General features: G+C 39.8%; 1 long non-coding RNA gene across 1 annotated transcript in view; it reads right to left on the reverse strand.

Moving 5' to 3' along the window:
* LOC133537730 (uncharacterized) overlaps window positions 1–23,252 on the reverse strand; it is a 37,209-nt gene extending 13,957 nt beyond the window's left edge. The window contains exons 1-2 of the long non-coding RNA XR_009802812.1: window positions 23,138–23,252; window positions 11,938–12,031 (exon numbers count right to left, since the gene is read on the reverse strand). This is a non-coding gene — a long non-coding RNA (uncharacterized LOC133537730). The remainder of the gene's footprint in view (window positions 1–11,937; window positions 12,032–23,137) is intronic.
* Window positions 23,253–23,390: the final 138 nt, after the last annotated feature.

Here is a 23,390-nt window from a genome sequence, read left to right on the forward strand (position 1 = left end):
AAGCAATAAAGAGCAGACGACGACGGCTGAAAAGCAACAGAGGAGCGAGCAGTGGAGAAAGAGCTGAAAAGCGACCCGACCGCAGACAAGCTTGTTATTGTAAAATAAACGAGAGTCAAACCTGCTCGAAAGCCATGTCCTTCCTTGATGGTCCATGCAACCCGCACGATGACAGCGAGAGTCGTTCACAACAATTTACCTGAGAATAATGGTATTTCCGCATTGTGTCTCTTTCTGCTTTTCCTCACTACAGCAAAACGGCGGTCGGTGGATAATAGCCGGGAAAGTACCTGGATAGCGAGCGCAAACAAGTGACGGCTCCTGGAGTGTTATCCCGCATCATATGGAAATATATGTAGTATTCATTGTATGAGGAAATGCAAATCAAAGAATAATAAAAAAAAATACATAAATAACGGTTTTAATTGGTTCAGGTTATTGGGGACTGTTATTACTGACGGACAGGTGTTGCAGTGTGACTGCATGGCAACGTCTCACTCATTTTCCGCTTTTCCACTAATGCAGGGGTAGGCAAACCAGAACTTTGAAAGAGCCATTTTGGAGCCGAATAACACAATGCTGTCAAGCACCATTCATATAAAACTCGCGGGCCGCACTCAAATTTGTCATGTCTTCTGTTTAGGTATGTTCTTTTTGTTTTTGACTCCATTAGATCCTGTTTTTGCGCACCCTGGTTTATTTTAGTTTTCTATGACAACTCATTATTTTCACCTGCCTGATTTGTTTGAACTCACGTTAATCATGTCACTATTTAAGCCTGTCATTTTCTGTAGGTCGTTCTGGTGTCATTACTCTGTTCCATGCAATTTCTTAGTCCATGCTGCCCTACTCACATTTTTGTTTATCAATGCCACAGTTGGTGTCTTTTGTTTCTTGCCCATAGTTTACGTCAAAGTGCTAGATTTGTTTCCTGCGTTAAGTTGTGTGCCTCCACTGTGAGCGCCTTTTGTTTGGAGCTTTTGAGTTAAGATTGAAATCATGTATTTACCTTCACGTTATGTCCGGTCCAGTTCATTTGCATTTCTGGAAAACAATCCACGCAACATAGTCCACGCTACGACAACATTAAACTTTCATATTAAGGTGGGGGCTGCAAAATAACAGAGACCCCCTGTAAAATGTATGTATTTTGCGACATTATAAGGATACGGCGGCATATTAATTTCATAAACACATTATGACGTTAGCATTTTCCTTCACAAAAACACAGATTACAACTAACTGCACATTGTATGAATTAAGTGAGTAGTGTTACCCGTAGTGTTGAACGAGAGGCGGAAGTCCAAAGAGGGGCAAAGCTGGCTCGGAGGTCCGTGAGCAAAACGTGAGGTCAAGGGGAAGGAGAGAGGCGTCAAAGTCTGTGTCCAGACAGGAGTTTGAGATCCAAGAGGCAGCCAGAGAAGCAGAGGGAATACAGGGAGACAAGACAAAATGCTCGTGACGCGGGAACGGAGGTATACTGTGTACAAGACAGGTCGCTACGTTCTGGCACAGGATAGCAGGTTCGCACTGGCTTAAGGAGGCAGGTCTTCTCATCAGCGACAGGTGTGTTGATTTCGGATTGAATGCAGCTGGTTTTGCTGCGCAGGTGAATGTGCCCGGGCAGTGACGTGAGGATTGTGATTATGTTGAGAACATTTACATGTATGACTGCTTCCTCCTATTTTGAGAGTAATGAAGACTCTTACCTGCACCTCGATCTCCTGGTTCCTGCATATTGGGATCACAACTACTGCAGCTATGCGAGTTCCCGACAGTAATAGAGGATCTCCCAGTAAATTCACTGTAAAGAAACCAAAAATAACTTGATATTCTCTACTGCTCACTAGTGTTACCATATCTTAGTTATTGTGCAGAAATATCGGGAATTAACTACAAATGTGCGCTTCATCCACTAAGGGTGTTGCAAAAAACATTAATTAAAATAACACATAATGTTGGATATAGAGAAAATACAAACCCTTTATTTATTTAATCACAATTATTGAAATTCAACGATTTGGCGCCTTTGCAAACAGCTAAAATGATGTACAAAGTGAACTATAAGCTGCTACCTAAGAATGTACAACAATTCTTCTCAACAAAAGAGGAGAAATTAAATCTTAGAGGAAAATGTAATTTAAAAACATTTGTATGCTGTCACAACATTTAAAACCTTAAGCATATCTGTATGTGGACTTAAATTTTGGAACGGATTAACCAAATAAATCCAACAAAGCACCAATATGATTCAATTTAAGAGACTTTAAGAGTTCATGATGAACATCTTGAACCCTTTTTTCTTTTTCTTTTTATTCATCGAGACGAAGATAATTTATGTATTTAATATTGGTTTATTACTATGGTATGTTAATTGTTTATTTTTTCACTGTTATGTTACAGGGGACAAAGAAAAAGGATAAAATCGCTACGGTATACAAATAAATACGATTAAATAAGCTCAGCTTCTTCCCACTCCTTTTTGGACATGCTGTAATGAAACATTGTATTTGTGGAGGGAGGCGTGGCCGGCGCTGCCCGCAGGAGTGGATTTCACCGCCTCTCTCCATGGTGCTGAGGACAGAGCCCCATCAGACGGGGGCGTGGCAGACCCAGCTGAGCAGGTGATTAGATTTCCCAGGTGGTACGAGTTATCTAATCACCTGTTGTCTTTAACAGTAGCGGACGGGAACAGGAGGGAGAGGAACTTGGAGAGACTTCAAGGTACTGTGTATCTGGAAAGAAAATTGATGAGTGTGGAGAGGCGGAGCACGCTGGAGCCCGGCCCAAGATGGCAGCAAGGAGGCGGAGAATGCGGCCAAGCGACGCCGCAATCATGTGCAGGTGTGTGGATCGCGCACCAGTACACAATTAACTTATCTCCTCACAATGTATAAAAGGGGAGAAGGAGGAGAGATCGGGGCTGAAGGAGGTGGAGAGTCCGCAGCAGTGCCCGGCGAGCAGAAGCACCAGGAAGCAAGACGCAAGAGACGGAGATGCGGCCGACTAAAGCGCGGACCGCGAGCAGCGGGAGCAGGAGCGGCAACGGTGCAAAAGACTTGCTTTATTTGAAAAAAATAAACGACAGTCAAACTTGGAAAAGCAATGTCCTTCCTGAGTGGTCCATGGGACCCTGCACGACCACAGTGTGAGTCGTTCACAATGAGTTTCTGGAGGTACAATAAATCTTTGTTCAAATCCGCACGCCCGACTCCTGCGACGTGTGTAGCAGTTGTACCGCTAGGAAGCCACCTCTACAGTATCGTAAACATGTTCGAAATAAACTGAAACTGAACTGAAAACTGAACTGACCTTTTAATCAAATTTATTTATGAGTTAGAATGCATTGAAAAAACAAACAAGTTCTTGTGTCTCTTTATACGAGTCAGTGGAATAGTGGTTAGAAAGTCTGCCCTGACATCGGTAGGTTGTGAGTTCAAACCCCGGCCGAGTCATACCAAAGACTATAAAAATGGGAGCCACTACCTCCCTGCTTGGCACTCAGCATCAAGGTTAGGAATTGGGGGTTAAATCACCAAAAATGATTCCCAGGCGTGGCCACCGCTGCTGCTCACTGCTCCCCTCACCTCCCAGGGGGTGATCAAGGGTGATGGGTGAAATGCAGGGAATAATTTTGCCACACCTGGTGTGTGTGTGACAATAGTCCGTACTTTAACTTTCTATAGCTGAGGCTCACAAGGCAATTAAAGATCTGCAGTTCTCTGCTTCCCCCTTCTGGCAATGAAGGAGTCTGCAGAAGCTTTGTTTTTGGTTTTTTGCAATATTATCCAACAATTGCCACCTTTTACTAATATAATGTAAGAGAGTTTCCCACCTAGGCCTCCACTGATGGACCTCTCCAAATACCATCATTTATGTCAAAACCTGACCATTGCTGGAGAAATACTTTACAAACACATTTACACACAACTTAGCATTGAAACACATCAACAGTGTACAAAATGGGTTATTTTCTGGCGCGTTTGAAAATCAATAAACTAACATAAGCAATTAAAACATAACTTATGTGGTAATGTCCAAATTAAAAATGCAAAAAAAACATATGAAACGTGAAAAAATACGGACACAGTTTCAGGGTTTGGCCGACATGGTCTCACAAGATGTAGTTTCTCTTCTGCTACCTCAGTGGAAGCACTTAAGTCACATATTAAAACTCATTTGTATACTCTAGTCTTTAAACTTTAAATAGACCCCTTTTTTAGACCAGTTGATCTGCCGTTTCTTTTCTTTTCTCCTCTGCCCCCCTCCCCCTCGTGGAGGGGGGTGAGAGGGGGGGGGGGGGCACAGGTCCGGTGGCCATGGATGAAGTGCTGGCTGTCCAGAGTCTGGACCCGGGTCGGACCGCTCACCTGTGTATCGGTTGGGGACATCTCTGCGCTGCTGACCCATCTCCGTTCGGGATGGTCTCCTGCTGGCCCCACTATGGACTGGACTCACACTATTATGTTAGATCCACTATGGACTGGACTCTCACTATTATGTTGGATCCACTATGGACTGGACTCTCACTATTATGTTAGATCCACTATGGACTGGACTCTCACTATTATGTTAGATCCACTATGGACTGGACGCTCACTATTATGTTAGATCCACTATGGACTGGACTCTCACGATATTATGTTAGATCCGCTATGGACTGGACTCTCACGATATTATGTTAGATCCACTATGGACTGGACTCACACTATTATGTTAGATCCACTATGGACTGGACTCTCACTATTAAGTTGGATCCACTATGGACTGGACTCTCACTATTATATTAGATCCACTATGGACTGGACTCTCACTATTATGTTAGATCCACTATGGACTGGACGCTCACTATTATGTTAGATCCACTATGGACTGGACTCTCACGATATTATGTTAGATCCGCTATGGACTGGACTCTCACGATATTATGTTAGATCCGCTATGGCCTGGACTCTCACTATTATGTTAGATCCACTATGGACTGGACTCTCACTATTATGTTAGATCCACTATGGACTGGACTCTCACTATTATGTTAGATCCACTATGGACTGGACTCTCTCTATTATGTTAGATCCACTATGGACTGGACTCTCACTATTATGTTAGATCCACTATGGACTGGACTCTCACTATTATGTTAGATCCACTATGGACTGGACTCTCTCTATTATGTTAGATCCACTATGGACTGGACTCTCACTATTATGTTAGATCCACTATGGACTGGACTCTCACTATTATGTTAGATCCACTATGGACTGGACTCTCACTATTATGTTAGATTCACTATGGACTGGACTCTCACACTATTATGTTAGATCCACTATGGACTGGACTCTCACTATTATGTTAGATCCACTATGGACTGGACTCTCACTATTATGTTAGATCCACTATGGACTGGACTCTCACTATTATGTTAGATCCACTATGGACTGGACTCTCACTATTATGTTAGATCCACTATGGACTGGACTCTCACTATTATGTTAGATCCACTATGGACTGGACTCTCTCTATTATGTTAGATCCACTATGGACTGGACTCTCACTATTATGTTAGATCCACTATGGACTGGACTCTCACTATTATGTTAGATCCACTATGGACTGGACTCTCTCTATTATGTTAGATCCACTATGGACTGGACTCTCTCTATTATGTTAGATCCACTATGGACTGGACTCTCACTATTATGTTAGATCCACTATGGACTGGACTCTCACTATTATGTTAGATCCACTATGGACTGGACTCTCACTATTATGTTAGATCCACTATGGACTGGACTCTCACTATTCCAGTAGCTCAACCCACTCAGCTGATGACTTTATGCAATTCTTTAGTAAGAAAATTGAAGTCATTAGAAAGGAGATTAAAGACAATGCGTCCCAGCTACAACGGGGTTCTATTAACACTGACACGATTGTATATACGACGGATACTGCCCTCCAAAATAGTTTCTCTCGTTTTGAGGAAATAACATTAGAGGAATTGTTACAACGTGTAAACGGAATAAAACAAACAACATGTTTACTTGACCCTCTTCCTGGGAAACTTATCAAGGAGCTTTTTGTATTATTAGGTCCATCAGTGCTAAATATTATAAACTTATCACTTTCCCCGGGCACTGTTCCCCTAGCATTCAAAAAAGCGGTTATTCATCCTCTTCTTAAAAGACCTAACCTCGATCCTGACCTCATGGTAAATTACCGACCGGTGTCTCACCTTCCCTTTATTTCAAAAATCCTTGAAAAAATTGTTGCGGAGCAGTTAAATGAACACTTAGCGTCTAACAATCTATGTGAAACCTTTCAATCCGGTTTCAGGGCAAATCCCTCCACGGAGACAGCCCTCGCAAAAATGACTAATGATCTATTGCTAACGATGGATTCTGATGCGTCATCTATGTTGCTGCTCCTCGATCTTAGCGCTGCTTTCGATACCGTCGATCATAATATTTTATTAGAACGTATCAAAACACGAATTGGTATGTCAGACTTAGCCCTGTCTTGGTTTAACTCTTATCTTACTGATAGGATGCAGTGTGTCTCCCATAACAATGTGACCTCGGACTACGTTAAGGTAACGTGTGGAGTTCCCCAGGGTTCGGTCCTTGGCCCTGCACTCTTCAGCATCTACATGCTGCCGCTAGGTGACATCATACGCAAATACGGTGTTAGCTTTCACTGTTATGCTGATGACACCCAACTCTACATGCCCCTAAAGCTGACCAACATGCCGGATTGTAGTCAGCTGGAGGCGTGTCTTAATGAAATTAAACAATGGATGTCCGCTAACTTTTTGCAACTCAACGCCAAAAAAACGGAAATGCTGATTATCGGTCCTGCTAGACACCGAACTCTATTTAATAATACAACTCTAACATTTGACAACCAAACAATTAAACAAGGCGACACGGTAAAGAATCTGGGTATTATCTTCGACCCAACTCTCTCCTTTGAGTCACACATTAAAAGCGTTACTAAAACGGCCTTCTTTCATCTCCGTAATATCGCTAAAATTCGCTCCATTCTGTCCACTAAAGACGCTGAGATCATTATCCATGCGTTTGTTACGTCTCGCCTCGACTACTGTAACGTATTATTTTCGGGTCTCCCCATGTCTAGCATTAAAAGATTACAGTTGGTACAAAATGCGGCTGCTAGACTTTTGACAAGAACAAGAAAGTTTGATCACATTACACCTGTACTGTATATACCTTTATATACATATATACATACATATATACCTATACTGTATATACCTTTATATACATATATACATACATATATACCTGTACTGTATGTACCTTTATATACATATATACATACATATATACCTGTACTGGCTCACCTGCACTGGCTTCTTGTGCACTTAAGATGTGACTTTAAGGTTTTACTACTTACGTATAAAATACTACACGGTCTAGCTCCATCCTATCTTGCCGATTGTATTGTACCATATGTCCCGGCAAGAAATCTGCCTTCAAAGGACTCCGGCTTATTAGTGATTCCCAAAGCCCAAAAAAAGTCTGCGGGCTATAGAGCGTTTTCCGTTCGGGCTCCAGTACTCTGGAATGCCCTCCCGGTAACAGTTCGAGATGCCACCTCAGTAGAAGCATTTAAGTCTCACCTTAAAACTCTTTTGTATACTCTAGCCTTTAAATAGACTCCCTTTTTAGACCAGTTGATCTGCCGTTTCTTTTCTTTTTCTTCTATGTCCCACTCTCCCGTGTGGAGGGGGTCCGGTCCGATCCGGTGGCCATGTACTGCTTGCCTGTGTATCGGCTGGGGACATCTCTGCGCTGCTGATCCGCCTACGCTTGGGATGGTTTCCTGCTGGCTCCGCTGTGAACGGGACTCTCGCTGCTGTGTCTTGGATCCACTTTGGACTGGACTCTCGCGACTGTGTTGGATCCATTATGGATTGAACTTTCACAGTATCATGTTAGACCCGCTCGACATCCATTGCTTTCCTCCTCTCTAAGGTTCTCATAGTCATCATTGTCACCGACGTCCCACTGGGTGTGAGTTTTCCTTGCCCTTATGTGGGCCTACCGAGGATGTCGTAGTGGTTTGTGCAGCCCTTTGAGACACTAGTGATTTAGGGCTATATAAGTAAACATTGATTGATTGATTGATATTATGTTAGATCCACTATGGACTGGGCTTTCACAATATTATGTCTGATCCACTATGGACTGGACTCTCACTATTATATTAGATCCACTATGGACTGGACTCTCACTATTATGTTAGATCCACTATGGACTGGACTTTCATGATATTATGTTAGATCCACTATGGACTGGACTCTCACTATTATGTTAGATCCACTATGGACTGGACTCTCACTATTATGTTAGATCCACTATGGACTGGACGCTCACTATTATGCTAGATCCACAATGGACTGGACTTTCACGATATTATGTTAGATCCACTATGGACTGGACTCTCACTATTATGTTAGATCCACTATGGACTGGACGCTCACTATTATGCTAGATCCACAATGGACTGGACTTTCACGATATTATGTTAGATCCACTATGGACTGGACTCTCACTATTATGTTAGATCCGCTATGGCCTGGACTCTCACACTATTATGTTAGATCCGCTATGGCCTGGACTCTCACACTATTATGTTAGATCCGCTATGGACTGGACTCTCACTATTATGTTAGATCCACTATGGACTGGACTCTCACTATTATGTTAGATCCACTATGGACTGGACTCTCACTATTATGTTAGATCCGCTATGGACTGGACTCTCACTATTATGTTAGATCCACTATGGACTGGACTCTCACTATTATGTTAGATCCGCTATGGCCTGGACGCTCACTATTATGCTAGATCCACAATGGACTGGACTTTCACGATATTATGTTAGATCCACTATGGACTGGACTCTCACTATTATGTTAGATCCACTATGGACTGGACTCTCACTATTATGTTAGATCCACTATGGACTGGACTCTCACACTATTATGTTAGATCCACTATGGACTGGACTCTCACTATTATGTTAGATCCGCTATGGCCTGGACTCTCACTATTATGTTAGATCCACTATGGACTGGACTCTCACTATTATGTTAGATCCACTATGGACTGGACTCTCACACTATTATGTTAGATCCACTATGGACTGGACTCTCACTATTATGTTAGATCCGCTATGGCCTGGACTCTCACTATTATGTTAGATCCGCTATGGCCTGGACTCTCACTATTATGTTAGATCCACTATGGACTGGACTCTCACTATTATGTTAGATCCGCTATGGCCTGGACTCTCACTATTATGTTAGATCCGCTATGGACTGGACTCTCACTATTATGTTAGATCCACTATGGACTGGACTCTCACTATTATGTTAGATCCGCTATGGCCTGGACTCTCACTATTATGTTAGATCCACTATGGACTGGACTCTCACTATTATGTTAGATCCACTATGGACTGGACTCTCACACTATTATGTTAGATCCACTATGGACTGGACTCTCACTATTATGTTAGATCCGCTATGGCCTGGACTCTCACTATTATGTTAGATCCGCTATGGCCTGGACTCTCACTATTATGTTAGATCCACTATGGACTGGACTCTCACTATTATGTTAGATCCGCTATGGCCTGGACTCTCACTATTATGTTAGATCCGCTATGGACTGGACTCTCACTATTATGTTAGATCCGCTATGGACTGGACTCTCACTATTATGTCAGACCCTCCTGACGTCCATTGCATCAGGTCTCCCCTAGAGGGGGGGGTTACCCTCATTTGCAGTACTCTCCAAGGTTTCTCATAGTCATTCTCATCGAAGTCCCACTGGGTTGTGAGTTTTTCCTTGCCCTTATGTGGGCGCTGAACCTCGGATGTCGTGGCTTGTGCAGTCCTTTGAGACACTTGTGATTCACGACTATATAAATAAACGGATTGATTGATAAATATCATTTTTGCAAATGATAATTAACTTAGAATTTCATAGCTGCAACACAAGCCAAAGTAGTTGGGAAAGGGCATGTTCACCACTGTGTTACTTCACCTTTTCTTTTAACAACACTCAAACGTTTGGGAACTGAGGAAACTAATTGTTGAAGCTTTGAAAGTGGAATTCTGTCCCATTCTTGTTTTATGTTTCTCCAGATTCTCTGAACCTTGTTTCCACGTTTAATGTGTGCCATGCTATGTGAAGTTTTTTCCTTGGACTCAGTCTGGACCCCTACTGAGGGTCTAGCCTTAGACTGACATTTTTTTTTACTGCCCCCCCCCCAATGTCACCCTTTCTCACCTTTTTAAGAAGCGCCGTAAGTGGCTGATCTGTTGGCGGTCTCGTCTTGTATTGTATGTCTGCTCTTAGCGGGACTGAGCCGAAAATTTAATTCCGTTGTACTTGTGCAATGACAATAACGATTTATCCTATCCTAACAGTCTGGATGGTTCGCTTCCCCCCCAAAAATTGAAATGTGGACTCGTCAGACCACAGAACACTTTTCCACTTTGCATCAGTCCATCTTAGATGATCTCGGGCCCAGAGAAGCCGGCGGCGTTTTTGGATGTTGTTGATAAATGGCTTTCGCTTTGCATAGTAGAGCTTTAACTTGCACTTACAGATGTAGCGACAAACTGTATTTAGTGACAGTGATTTTCTGAAGTGTTCCTGAGCCCATGTGGTGATATCCTTTACAGATTGATGTCGGCTTTTGATACAGGTCACGGTTACGGTCATTCAATGTTGCTTCCCGCCCATGCGGATTACGTGGAGTGATAGACCGTAGATGTTGAAATCCCTAAATTTCTTGCAATTGCACTTTGAGAAAGGTTGTTCTTAAACTGTTTGACTATTTGCTCACGCAGTTGTGGACAAAGGGGTGTACCTCGCCCCATCCTTTCTTGTGAAAGACTGAGCATTTTTTGGGAAGCTGTTTTTATAGCCAATCATGGCACCCACCTGTTCCCAATTAGCCTGCACACCTGTGGGATGTTCCAAATAAGTGTTCGATGAGCATTCCTCAACTTCATCTGTATTTATTGCCACCTTTCCCAACTTCTTTGTCACGTGTTGCTGGCATCAAATTCTAAAGTTAATGATCATTTGCAAAAAAAAAAAAAAATGTTTATCAGTTTAAACATCAAATATGTTGTCTTTGTGACGCAAATTATATTCATATAGCGCTTTTCTCTAGTGACTCAAAGCGCTTTACATCGTGAAACCCAATATCTATGTTTAAACCAGTGTGGGAAGCACTGGGAGCAGGTGAGTAATGTGTCTTGCTCAAGGACACAACGGCAGTGACTAAGATGGCAGAAGCGGGAATCAAACCTGCAACCCTCAAGTTGCTGGCACGGCCGCTCTACCAACCGAGCTATGCCGCCCCATAGCATATTCAACTGAATATGGGTTGAAAACGATTTGCAAATCATTGTATTCTGTTTATATTTACATCTAACACCATTTCCCAACTCATATGGAAACAGGGTTTGTATTTGATATAATATATATTGATATTTGAAAATAGTTGCTGTACACTGCAGTCTAAAGTTCGGCCACTAGATGTCAGCAGGCGCTCAGTTCTGATTTAATTATTTAAAAAGGACCTTGATACAATTTTAAGTTGCCTGGGATGCTGTTTTCACACACACATGCAATTACACCGACCACCAAAAGAGGGAGACATTACACTAAAAAACAGTATAAATACACTAAAAACTTTGACATGTGTCTGGTGCAAAGTCCATGCATATTATTGTGTTTAGAAACTTTAATGTATAATAATAATAATAAGAGCTTAACACCACTTGAAATGACACTTATTTAGCATGAATTAAAAGCAACACTTTGCTCACAACAAAGCACGTAAAAGTGTTTAAATGTCTTAGAAAAGGATGGAAATAATGTACGGTTAAACCTTGGCTCCTTCCTGCCTGCTGGAGATCTTGTAGTGGCTGCATGAGTTGGCCCTAAGCCGCTCTCCTCTCTCCTTCAGCGGCTTTCACCTAAATCTGTCACACAGATTTGACACCGCGTCACTTGGAGTGCACTCAGAAATGACATGTATATAATGTGCAATATTGTGCACATTTACAGCCTGGACGACGCTTGGAGCGCAGCCCTGTTTGCTTCTTGTAGAGAAATAACACCTTAAGTGGGATTGATCTTTTTTTTTCTTTTTTTCCAATTGTCCAATCAGGACTTTAAAACAAATGTGTTCATTTTTTCAAACAATTTCTTAATTGTGATTTTAGAATAATTATTTACAGAAAATGTAATTTAACCGTGTTTTCTTCTTGTAGGGAAATAACACCTTAAGTGAGATTGATCTTTTTTTCCCAATTTTCCAATCTTGAATTGAAAACAGATGTTTTAATTTTTTTTAAATGTTTTTGAATACAATTTTAGAAACATTATTTATAGAAACTATAATTTATCAGTGTTTTCATCTTTTAGAGAAATAACACCTTAAATATAATTGATCTTTTTTTCCCAATTGTCCAATCTTGAATTGAAAACAAATATTTTAATATTTTTTAAATGTTTTTAAATATGATTTTAGAATAATTATTTATAAAAACTATAATTTAACCGTGTTTTCTTCTTGTAGAGAAATAACACCTTAAGTATGATTGATCTTACCCCCCCCCAATTGTCCAATTGTGATTTTAAAACAAATGTTTTAATTTTTTCAATCAATTTCTTAATTGTGATTTTAGAATAATTATTTATAGAAAATATAATTTAACCGTGTTTTTGTCTTATAGATAAATAACACCTTAAGTATGATTGATTTTTTTCCCCATTTGTCCAATCTTGAATTGAAAACAGATGTTTTCATGTTTTTTAAATGTTTTTAAATATGATTTTAGAATAATTATTTATAGAAACTAAAATGTAACCGTGTTTTTGTCTTGTAGAGAAATAACACCTTAGGTGTGATTGATCTTTTTTTCCCAATTTTCCAATCGTGAATTGAAAACAGATGTTTTTTTTTTTTTTTAAATGTTTTTGAATATATTTTTGGAAAAAATGTTTATAGAAACTATAATTTATCAGTGTTTTCGTCTTGTAGAGAAATAACACCTTAAGTATGATTGATCTTTTTTTTTTCCCAATTGCCCAACATTGAATTTAAAACGAACATTTAACATTTTTCAAGCAATTTCTTAAATATTATTTTAAAACAATTATTTATAGAAAATATAATTTAACCGTGTTTTCGTCTTGTAGAAAAAAAAAATCCTCAGGTTTGACTGATCTTTTTTCCAATTGTCCAATCGTGAGTTCAAAACAGATGTTTTAATTTTTTTAAACACTTTTTAATTATGATTTTAGAACCATTATTTATAAAAACATATAATCTAACCGTGTTTTCGTCTTTTAGAGAAATAACACCTTAAGTATGATTTATTTATCTTTTTTTCCCAATCGTCCAATCTTGAATTGAAAACTGTTTTAATTTTTTTAAAATTATGATCCTAGAACAATTTATAGAAAATATAAATTAACCTTGTTTTCGTCTCATAGAGACATAACACCTTAAGTGTGATTGATATTTTTTTTCCAATCGTCCATCCTATCTTGAATTGAAAAAATGTTTCAAACAATTTTTCAAATATGATTTTAAAATCGTTATTTATATAAAATATAATTTTAACAATTTGGTGCATTTGCAAACAGCTAAAATGATGTACCAAGCAAACTACAACCAACTTGCCAAGAATGTACAACAATTCTTCTCAACAAAAAAGGGGAAATATAACCTTAGAAACAAATCTAAGTTAAAACATGTTTATGTGCATACAACACTTAAAACCTTTAGCATATCAGCATGTGGGATTAAATTATGGAATTAATTAACCAAATCACCAATATGATTCAGTTCAAGAGACTGTTCAAACTACAAGTGGTCACAAAGTACACAGAACAAGACATTTGATTATTACCATTACTTATGTATTTAATGTGTTTGCTTACTACAATATATTTTGTATTTGTTATTTGTTCACTGCACTGTTACAGAGAACAAGGAAATTGGATAAAAAAATGCTATGTATGAAAGTCACTGTTGAAAAATACAACATCTGCATATTGTACAGTTTAAGAACTAGACTTTAATTTTAATTTTGTATGAACTTTCTGTGGCGGTGCCTGGTTTTCCTGCAAATAATTTGTTCCACACATACATATATTACCATATTTAAAATATAGGTGCAGGTTTTTGTGTGCAGGCTAATGCACAAGAGAAGTGATCGCTTGGAGAAAGTTGAGCATTGGAAAGGTGGAACAAAACAAACAAATAAGTAAGACTGAGTGCCCCTCACCCTGGGCTTACGTCCTTCATTCAATTCCCGCTTTTGTCGCTTTCTTCTGGAGTCTTTTTCCGGATAAAGCAACTGTCCTCCGTGGCCACTAAGAAGGATTTTGTCTCCCCAGCCGATGTAGCTTTTGTCCAATTTGCATTGCCCATAAGTAGCTGGTTCGAGCTTCTCAGGACAATCCTATAGGTCAGGGGTCGGGAACCTTTTTGGCTGAGAGAGCCATTAAAGCCAAATATTTTAAAAGTGTATTACCGTGAGAGCCATATCATATTTATCACTGAAGAAACAAACTAAATGTATGCATTTTTAAGTAAGACCAACATTTTTAGAGTATTTTTGTTTTATAACATTTTTATTCTGAAGCTAACCAATAATAAATAAAATACTTCATACCGTTATACGACTTCTTGAACAGGTGTGGTAGAAACGGATGGATGGATTAAAAATGCATGAGAATGTTTTATATTTTCAGCGTTATTTTTAAGACTGATTACCAGCGGAATTAGAGAAAAAAATGTGCCTGTTTTTTTTATCATGTTAGACCCGTTCGACATCCATTGCTTTCGGTCCCCTAGAGGGGGGGGGTTGCCCACATCTGAGGTCCTCTCCAAGGTTTCTCATAGTCATCATTGTCACTGGCGTCCCACTGGATGTGAATTCTCCCTGCCCACTGGGTGTGAGTTTTCCTTGCCCTTTTGTGGGTTCTTCCGAGGATGTTGTAGTCGTAATGATTTGTGCAGTCCTTTGAGACATTTGTGATTTGGGGCTATATAAATAAACATTGATTGATTGATTGATTAGGAACACAAATACAAAAACTCAGTAATTTCTGATTGAATGCTAAAAAAAGTTATGAGAGACTGTCTTAAAAAAAAAACAGAATGGTATTTTACATTTTTTTTTTTACTGAACGAGACACCCAGAATGTACATGAAAATAAAGCATGTGGGATTTACAATATTAACTATGAACGATAAAACACTGAATATTAACATCGCACAACACCTCTCGATCGACATATTTTACAATCAAAGAATGCAACAAACTCAGCGAAATATGAAAGTGAAGGGTAAAAAAAAAATCAATCAATCAATGTTTATTTATATAGCCCCAAATCACAAATGTCTCAAAGGACTGCACAAATCATTACGACATCCTCGGAAGAACCCACATAAGGGCAAGGAAAACTCACACCCAGTGGGCAGGGAGAATTCACATCCAGTGGGACGCCAGTGACAATGCTGACTATGAGAAACCTTGGAGAGGAGGACCTCAGATGTGGGCAACCCCCCCCCCTCTAGGGGACCGAAAGCAATGGATGTCGAGCGGGTCTAACATGATACTGTGAAAGTTCAATCCATAGTGGCTCCAACACAGCCGCGAGAGTTCAGTTCAAAGCGGATCCAAGACAGCAGCGAGAGTCCAGTCCACAGGAAACCATCCCAAGCGGAGGCGGATCAGCAGCGTAGAGATATCACCAACCGATACAGGCGAGCGGTCCAGCCTGGGTCCCGACGAGCGGTCCATCCTGGGTCTCGACTCTGGACAGCCAGTACTTCATCCCTGGTCATCGGACCGGACCCCCTCCACAAGGGAGGGGGGGGCATAAGAGAAAAAAGAAAAGAAGCGGCAGATCAACTGGTCTAAAAAGGAGGTCTATTTAAAGGCTAGAGTTTTAAGGTGAGACTTAAATGCTTCTACTGAGGTAGCATCTCGAACTGTTACCGGGAGGGCATTCCAGAGTACTGGAGCCCGAACGGAAAACGCTCTATAGCCCGCAGACTTTTTTTGGGCTCTAGGAATCACTAATAAGCCGGAGTCTTTTGAACGCAGATTTCTTGCGTTCCTTCCACAGTCTGATACATCACTAAGTTTTAGAACTTTGTTGTAAAAATGTCTTTCCGCCTCTGTCCCTGACACCCGCATTTCAGGTTGACTGGTGTGGAAACACTCTGTGGAAACGCTCACCACCCACACTGCTTGGTGCCTCGTGTGAGCTGCCGTGACTTTTAGATAACCACAGTAACAAATTAGATTAGCATAGTAACTAATTAGATTACCATAGTAACTAGTGTATCATGCAAAAGAGCAGATTTCAACCATTGAAATACTTTGTATAGTTCAAGACTTTTGGTCATTTGAACGCATCACTGCACACCATAATGGCAGCTATAATTTCCATATTGACGATCCAAAAAAATAATTTGGGAATGTCCGGTGGGCCTGAGTGAAAAGCATAACGAGCCGCAGGTCATGTGTTAGTCAATGTCAGCTAAGATACGGTGTTAGCTTTCACTGTTATGCTGATGACACCCAACTCTACATGCCCATAAAGCTGACCAACACGCCGGATTGTAGTCAGCTGGAGGCGTGTCTTAATGAAATTAAACAATGGATGTCCGCTAACTTTTTGCAACTCAACGCCAAAAAAACGGAAATACTGATTATCGGTCCTGCTAGACACCGAACTCTATTTAATACTACAACTCTAACATTTGACAACCAAACAATTAAACGAGGCGACACGGTAAAGAATCTGGGTATTATCTTCCACCCAACTCTCTCCTTTGAGGCACACATTAAAAGCGTTACTAAAACGGCCTTCTTTCATCTCCGTAATATCACTAAAATTCGCTCCATTCTGTCCACTAAAGACGCAGAGATCATTATCCATGCGTTTGTTACGTCTCGTCTCGATTACTGTAACGTATTATTTTCGGGTCTCCCCATGTCTAGCATTAAAAGATCACAGTTGGTACAAAATGCGGCTGCTAGACTTTTGACAAGAACAAGAAAGTTTGATCACATTACGCCTGTACTGTATATACCTTTATATACATATATACATACATATATACCTATACTGTATATACCTTTATATACATACATATATACCTATACTGTATATACCTTTATATACATATATACATACATATATACCTATACTGGCTCACCTGCACTGGCTTCCTGTGCACTTAAGATGTGACTTTAAGGTTTTACTACTTACGTATAAAATACTACACGGTCTAGCTCCATCCTATCTTGCCGATTGTATTGTACCATATGTCCCGGCAAGAAATCTGCGTTCAAAGGACTCCGGCTTATTAGTGATTCCCAAAGCCCAAAAAAAGTCTGCGGGCTATAGAGCTTTTTAATTTCGGGCTCCAGTACTCTGGAATGCCCTCCCGGTAACAGTTCGAGATGCCACCTCAGTAGAAGCATTTAAGTCTCACCTTAAAACTCATTTGTATACTCTAGCCTTTAAATAGACTCCCTTTTTAGACCAGTTGATCTGCCGTTTCTTTTCTTTTTCTTCTATGTCCCACTCTCCCTTGTGGAGGGGGTCCGGTCCGATCCGGTGGCCATGTACTGCTTGCCTGTGTATCGGCTGGGGACATCTCTGCGCTGCTGATCCGCCTCCGCTTGGGATGGTTTCCTGCTGGCTCCGCTGCGAACGGGACTCTCGCTGCTGTGTTGGATCCGCTTTGGACTGGACTCTCGCGACTGTGTTGGATCCATTATGGATTGAACTTTCACAGTATCATGTTAGACCCGCTCGACATCCATTGCTTTCCTCCTCTCCAAGGTTCTCATAGTCATCATTGTCACCGACGTCCCACTGGGTGTGAGTTTTCCTTGCCCTTATGTGGGCCTACCGAGGATGTCGTAGTGGTTTGTGCAGCCCTTTGAGACACTAGTGATTTAGGGCTATATAAGTAAACATTGATTGATTGATTGAAGATGTATCTGAGAGTCATCAAAAGAGTTACATCTGGCTCTAGAGCCATAGGTTCGCTATCCCTGCTATAGGTTTAAAAATGGGGTCGTATAAAAAACAAATCTATAATATCATGCTTTTTTTTGTCCAAATATAAGAGTTGTTTATCCTTGGGCTAGTTTCCTTTTTCCTTTATTTTATACCGAGTTGTTTTTGTATTCCAGGAGGCCGTGGAGGATAATTATGATTCACTTCCAGTTGTAAATGAGCAGTCATGAACGTCCGCTCCTTTGGGAATCTTCAGCCTTTTTGAAAAGAAAATAGAGGTTAAAAATCTGCTAAATGAGTTTGCGGCAACAGAGATCCTTCCTTCCACAGGTAATGAGTTTGATTAATTTTTGACCTTTGGAAACTTTTCAGAGCTTTTTTTGGGCCATTTCTTGTGTTTTGTTCCGCCTCCACACAGAAATAAGTTTTTTTTATGGGGTTTCGCATTGAACGCCTAAAGGCACAGGTGTCAAACTCAAGGCCCAGGGGCCCAATCAGGGCAGACTAGAGTATACAAATGTTATGACTTGGACTTGGGTGAGGTTTGTTTTCCCGTGGTGCAAATCGACTGGACCGGACATGGCGTGAAGATACTGACATCTTTTAATTAATCACTCAAAAAGTAACGAACAAAAAGCGCATAAGGCGGAGGCTAAAACCACTTAGAAACATGAACTAGAAAAAAACTCACAAAACTATGGACATAAAAACAAAACACTGTGGCGTGTATAAGTCAAAAATAACAGAGCACTGGCATGAGCACTATGGCATGGACCGGATATAAAGGGTGTTGAGAAGGTGATGTCGCTAGGCTGACTGCCTGGCAACTGCATGCTTAAATAGTGCTGTGGTGATCAACAGGTGCATGAGTCCAAGTGAATCAGGTGCCTGACATAAGTGAAAACTAATGAGTTGTCATGGTGACAAAACCAAACAGAACGTGACCACAAAACAATGCGTTTTAAGATGGGACTTAAATGCTTTTACTGAGGTAGCATCTCGAACTGTTACCGGGAGGGCATTCCAGAGTACTGGAGCCCGAATAGAAAACATTCTATAGCCCGCAGACTTTTTTTTGGGCTCTGTGAATCACTGATAAGCCGGAATTCTCTGAAGGCAGATTTCTTGCCGGGACATATGGTACAAGATTGGCTGGAGCTAGATTGTGTAGTATTTTATACGTACGCTTTAAAACTGTCGGAGTAAGTTTGTGACGAACCCCAAGATGCAGAGACGGAGGCAGACATTGAGTAAGAAAACAAGGTTTTAATTTACACACTGAAATCAAACCAAAAAAAAGGGTACCTACAAAAAGTGCGCAAGAGGTGGATAACAAAGTAGGCTATGACCAAACAAAACTGGAAGCAGGGAACCAAAGACAGCAAGCTACACAAAGCTATCAAATATAGCTTACCGCTGCGACAGGAGCGACAATACATAATAATCCAGCACGGACTGGAGGAGAAAACAGGTCTAAATAGGAGCGGGCTGATTGACACCAGGTGTGGCCAGGTGCCAATCAGCCGCAGCTGAGGGGACACAGCACTCAGGGAGAAAGACAGGAAACCAACAAAATAAGAGCGGTGACAGGACACACAGGAAACAACGACAAATGCAGAGGAAAAAACTAAAACACAGTCAAGCTGTCAGGTATAAAAACCTTAAAGTCACATCTTAAGTGCACAGGAAGCCAGTGCAGGTGAGCCAGTATAGGTATATATGTATGTATATATGTATATAAAGGTATATACAGTATAGGTATATATGTATGTATAGGTATACACAGTATAGGTATATATTTATGTATATATGTATATAAAGGTATACACAGTACAGGTATATATGTATGTATATATAGGTATACACAGTACAGGTATATATATGTATGTATATATGTATATAAAGGTATACACAGTACAGGTATATATGTATGTATATATGTATATAAAGGTATATACAGTACAGGCGTAATGTGATCAAACTTTCTTGTTCTTGTCAAAAGTCTAGCAGACGTATTTTGTACCAACTGTAATCTTTTAATGCTAGACATAGGGATTTACCCAACATAACTTAAATTCGCAAACAACAAAGCCAGACTGAGCGTGGCGAGAAAGGTGAATAAATAGCTTGCTGATTAGTGGTCAACTGCAGGTGAGCATGCCGACCACTAATCAGCGGCAGGTGAACCCAATTAAATCCCTATAGAAACCAAAACAAACCCACAAAACAGGAACTAAGGGAGTCCAAAACTAACAGAACATAACTAAGGAAAACAGGGATTATGACAATATGATGATGTATATTTTAACTGTGGGACTCTGTCCATAAGCTGTGCTCTATCGATGACCTTTTTGATACTAACAAAAGAAACAATAACGAAATGCAAAACTATGTCCGTCTGTAAATGAATACATAAATTGGGCGGAAATATGGGGAGATAACAACAAAAGTACAGTTCATTCACTAACGATGCTGCAAAGATAGTCAGAACAGTGTTTTTCAACCTTTTTTTGGGCCAAGGCACATTGTTTGCGTTTAAAAAATGCGGAGACACACCACCAGTGGAAATCATTAAAAAGTGAAACTCAGTTGACAGTAAAAAGTCGCAATTGTTGGAAATGACTAGAGCATAACCAAGCATGCGTGACTCTAGCTCTTGTCTCAAAGTAGGTGTACTGTCACCACCTGTCACCTCACACCCTGACTTATGAGGTTTTTTTGCTGTTTTCCTGTGTGTAGTGTTTTAAATCTTGTCTTCTGCTCCAATTTTGGTAGCATTTTCTCTTTTTTGGTGTTTTCCTGTAGCAGTTTCATGTCTTCCTTTGAGCGATATTGCCTTTGTTTTAGCAATCAAGAATATTTCAGTTGTTTTTAATCCTTCTTTGTGGGGACGTTGTTGATCTTCATGTCATGTTCGGATGTGCATTGTAGACGCCGTCTTTGCTCCACAGTAAGTCTTTGCTGTCGTCCAGCATTCTGTTTTTGTTTACTTCGTAGCCAGTTGAGTTTTAGTTTCGTTCTGCATAGCCTTACTTATGTTTCAATGCCTTTTCTTAGTTTATTTTTGGTTTAAGCATTAGACACTTTTTTTTACCTGCACACTGCATCCCGCTGTTTCAGATATCTACAAAGCAATTAGCCACCTATTTGTGTTAAAATACGTGAAACCATATAATCTCCCACGGCACACCAGACTGTATGTAAATACAATTAAACAGTGGTACTGTATTTATATGTGCACTAATATGTTGTAAAAAAATAAAACAAATATATATTTTACAGTACAATTTTTTACTGGGAACTAAGCGACTTGAGTTCATACCAAAAAGTTCTATTTTAGTTTCATCTGACCACATAACATTCTCCCAATCCTCTGCTGTATCATCCATGTATCCATTTTGGTATAAACTCAACTTGTCGTGTTTGGAGGAAGAAGAATACTGAGTTGCATCCCAAGAACACCATACCTACTGTGAAGCATGGGGGTGGAAACATCATGCTTTGGGGCTGTTTTTCTGCTAAGGGGGACAGGACGATTGATCCGTGTTAAGGAAAGAATGAATGGGGCCATGTATCCTGAGATTTTGAGCCAAAACCTCCTTCCATCAGTGAGAGCTTTGAATGGTTGACCGAATACTTATTTTCCACCATCATTTACAAATAAATTCTTTAAAATTCCTGGAATTTTTTTTTCACATTGTCTCTCACAGTTGAAGTGTACCTATGATGAAAATTACAGACCTCTGTCATCATTTTAAGTGGGAGAACTTGCACAATCGCTGGCTGACTAAATACTTTTTTGCCCCACTGTATATACACATACATACATATACATACATACATACATATATATATTAGGGGTGTTGGAAAATATCGATTCGAATGCGTTGTGCGATTAAAAATCGATTCTCATTTTTAAAAAATCGATTTTTTATTTTTAAAATATTCAACTTATTTATTTTTTTCATTTTTTTTAATCAATCCAACAAACCACTACACAGCAATACCATAACAATGCAATCCAATTCCAAAACCAAACCTGACCCAGCAACACTCAGAACTGCAATAAACAGAGCAATTGAGAGGAGACACAAAACACAACACAAAACAAACCAAAAGTAGTGAAACAAAAATTAATATTATCAACAACAGTATCAATATTAGTTATAATTTCCGCATAGCAGTGATTATAAAAGCTTTTTTTTTTAAAAAAATCTACTACTCTGCTAGCATGTCAGCAGACTGGGGTAGATGCTGCTGAAATCTATGTATGGAATGAATACAGAATCGTTTTGAATCGGAAAAATATTGTTTTTTAATAGAGAATCGAATAAAAAAAAAAACGATATATTATCGAATCGTGACCCCAAGAATCGATATTAAATCGAATTGTGGGACACCCAAACATTTTCACAGCCCTAATATATATATATATATATATATACTCAAGTTCTTCAGGTTTTTTCGCAGCTGTGCCCAAACGTGAAAGAGCCTGTTGAACTCGAGAAGGACACAAAGGGACAACTCAATCCTCTTTCCTTATCATTTATTGATGTTTGATTTGAAGCGATTAAATAAACTGGGTTATCGGAGTAAATGAATGGATGAACAGAATGAATAGTCAAATAGTCGGTAGTTAAATAGTAGATGAGTTGAATTGTAGAATAGTTGAATAATTGGATGGTGGAATAGTAGAATAGGTTGATAACCTTAATCAAACAGAAAAAAGAACACCTTAGTGTTTCTTAAACATACATCAAAATACATGTTTTGCTTTCCTTTTAAATCAATTCAACCAAAATTAAAATCCACTGATAGGGTCTAGGTTCAAGAATAAACTTAAACATTTCCAATTATAAGAATGAAATTGAATTTAAAAAAATCCAAGAATAAACTTAAACATCACTGATAACTTTTTAAATTCACTTACAGTCAACTTAAACAATTTTTGTTAACATCAGTGAAATGATCTCCTTTAAACATTCCCCTCAGTCCAAACAAGCACTTCTTTACTTTGGTTTTCTCACCAGTTGCGTCTTCTGAGTCCACACAAGAACTGTCTTCCTTCTTCTTAGCAGCATGTCTTAAAAGGCTGACTGACTGAAGCTCAAACATTTTGAGCATGTGCTCTGAACAGGTGAACTCAATCAAACCAATCTGTTGGAAGCAGGTGGAGATATTCAGCCCTCAGCTCTCACTGTTGCCCCTTCAGGCCTGGAGTGTACTCTGCAAATCAGGGGTGTTTGTGCTGCTCTGTACTTTGACTTGACATATATATAT

This window comes from Nerophis ophidion, linkage group LG19 (genome assembly GCF_033978795.1).
Source record: "Nerophis ophidion isolate RoL-2023_Sa linkage group LG19, RoL_Noph_v1.0, whole genome shotgun sequence".
In the NCBI taxonomy this organism is placed as follows: Eukaryota; Metazoa; Chordata; class Actinopteri; order Syngnathiformes; family Syngnathidae; genus Nerophis; species Nerophis ophidion.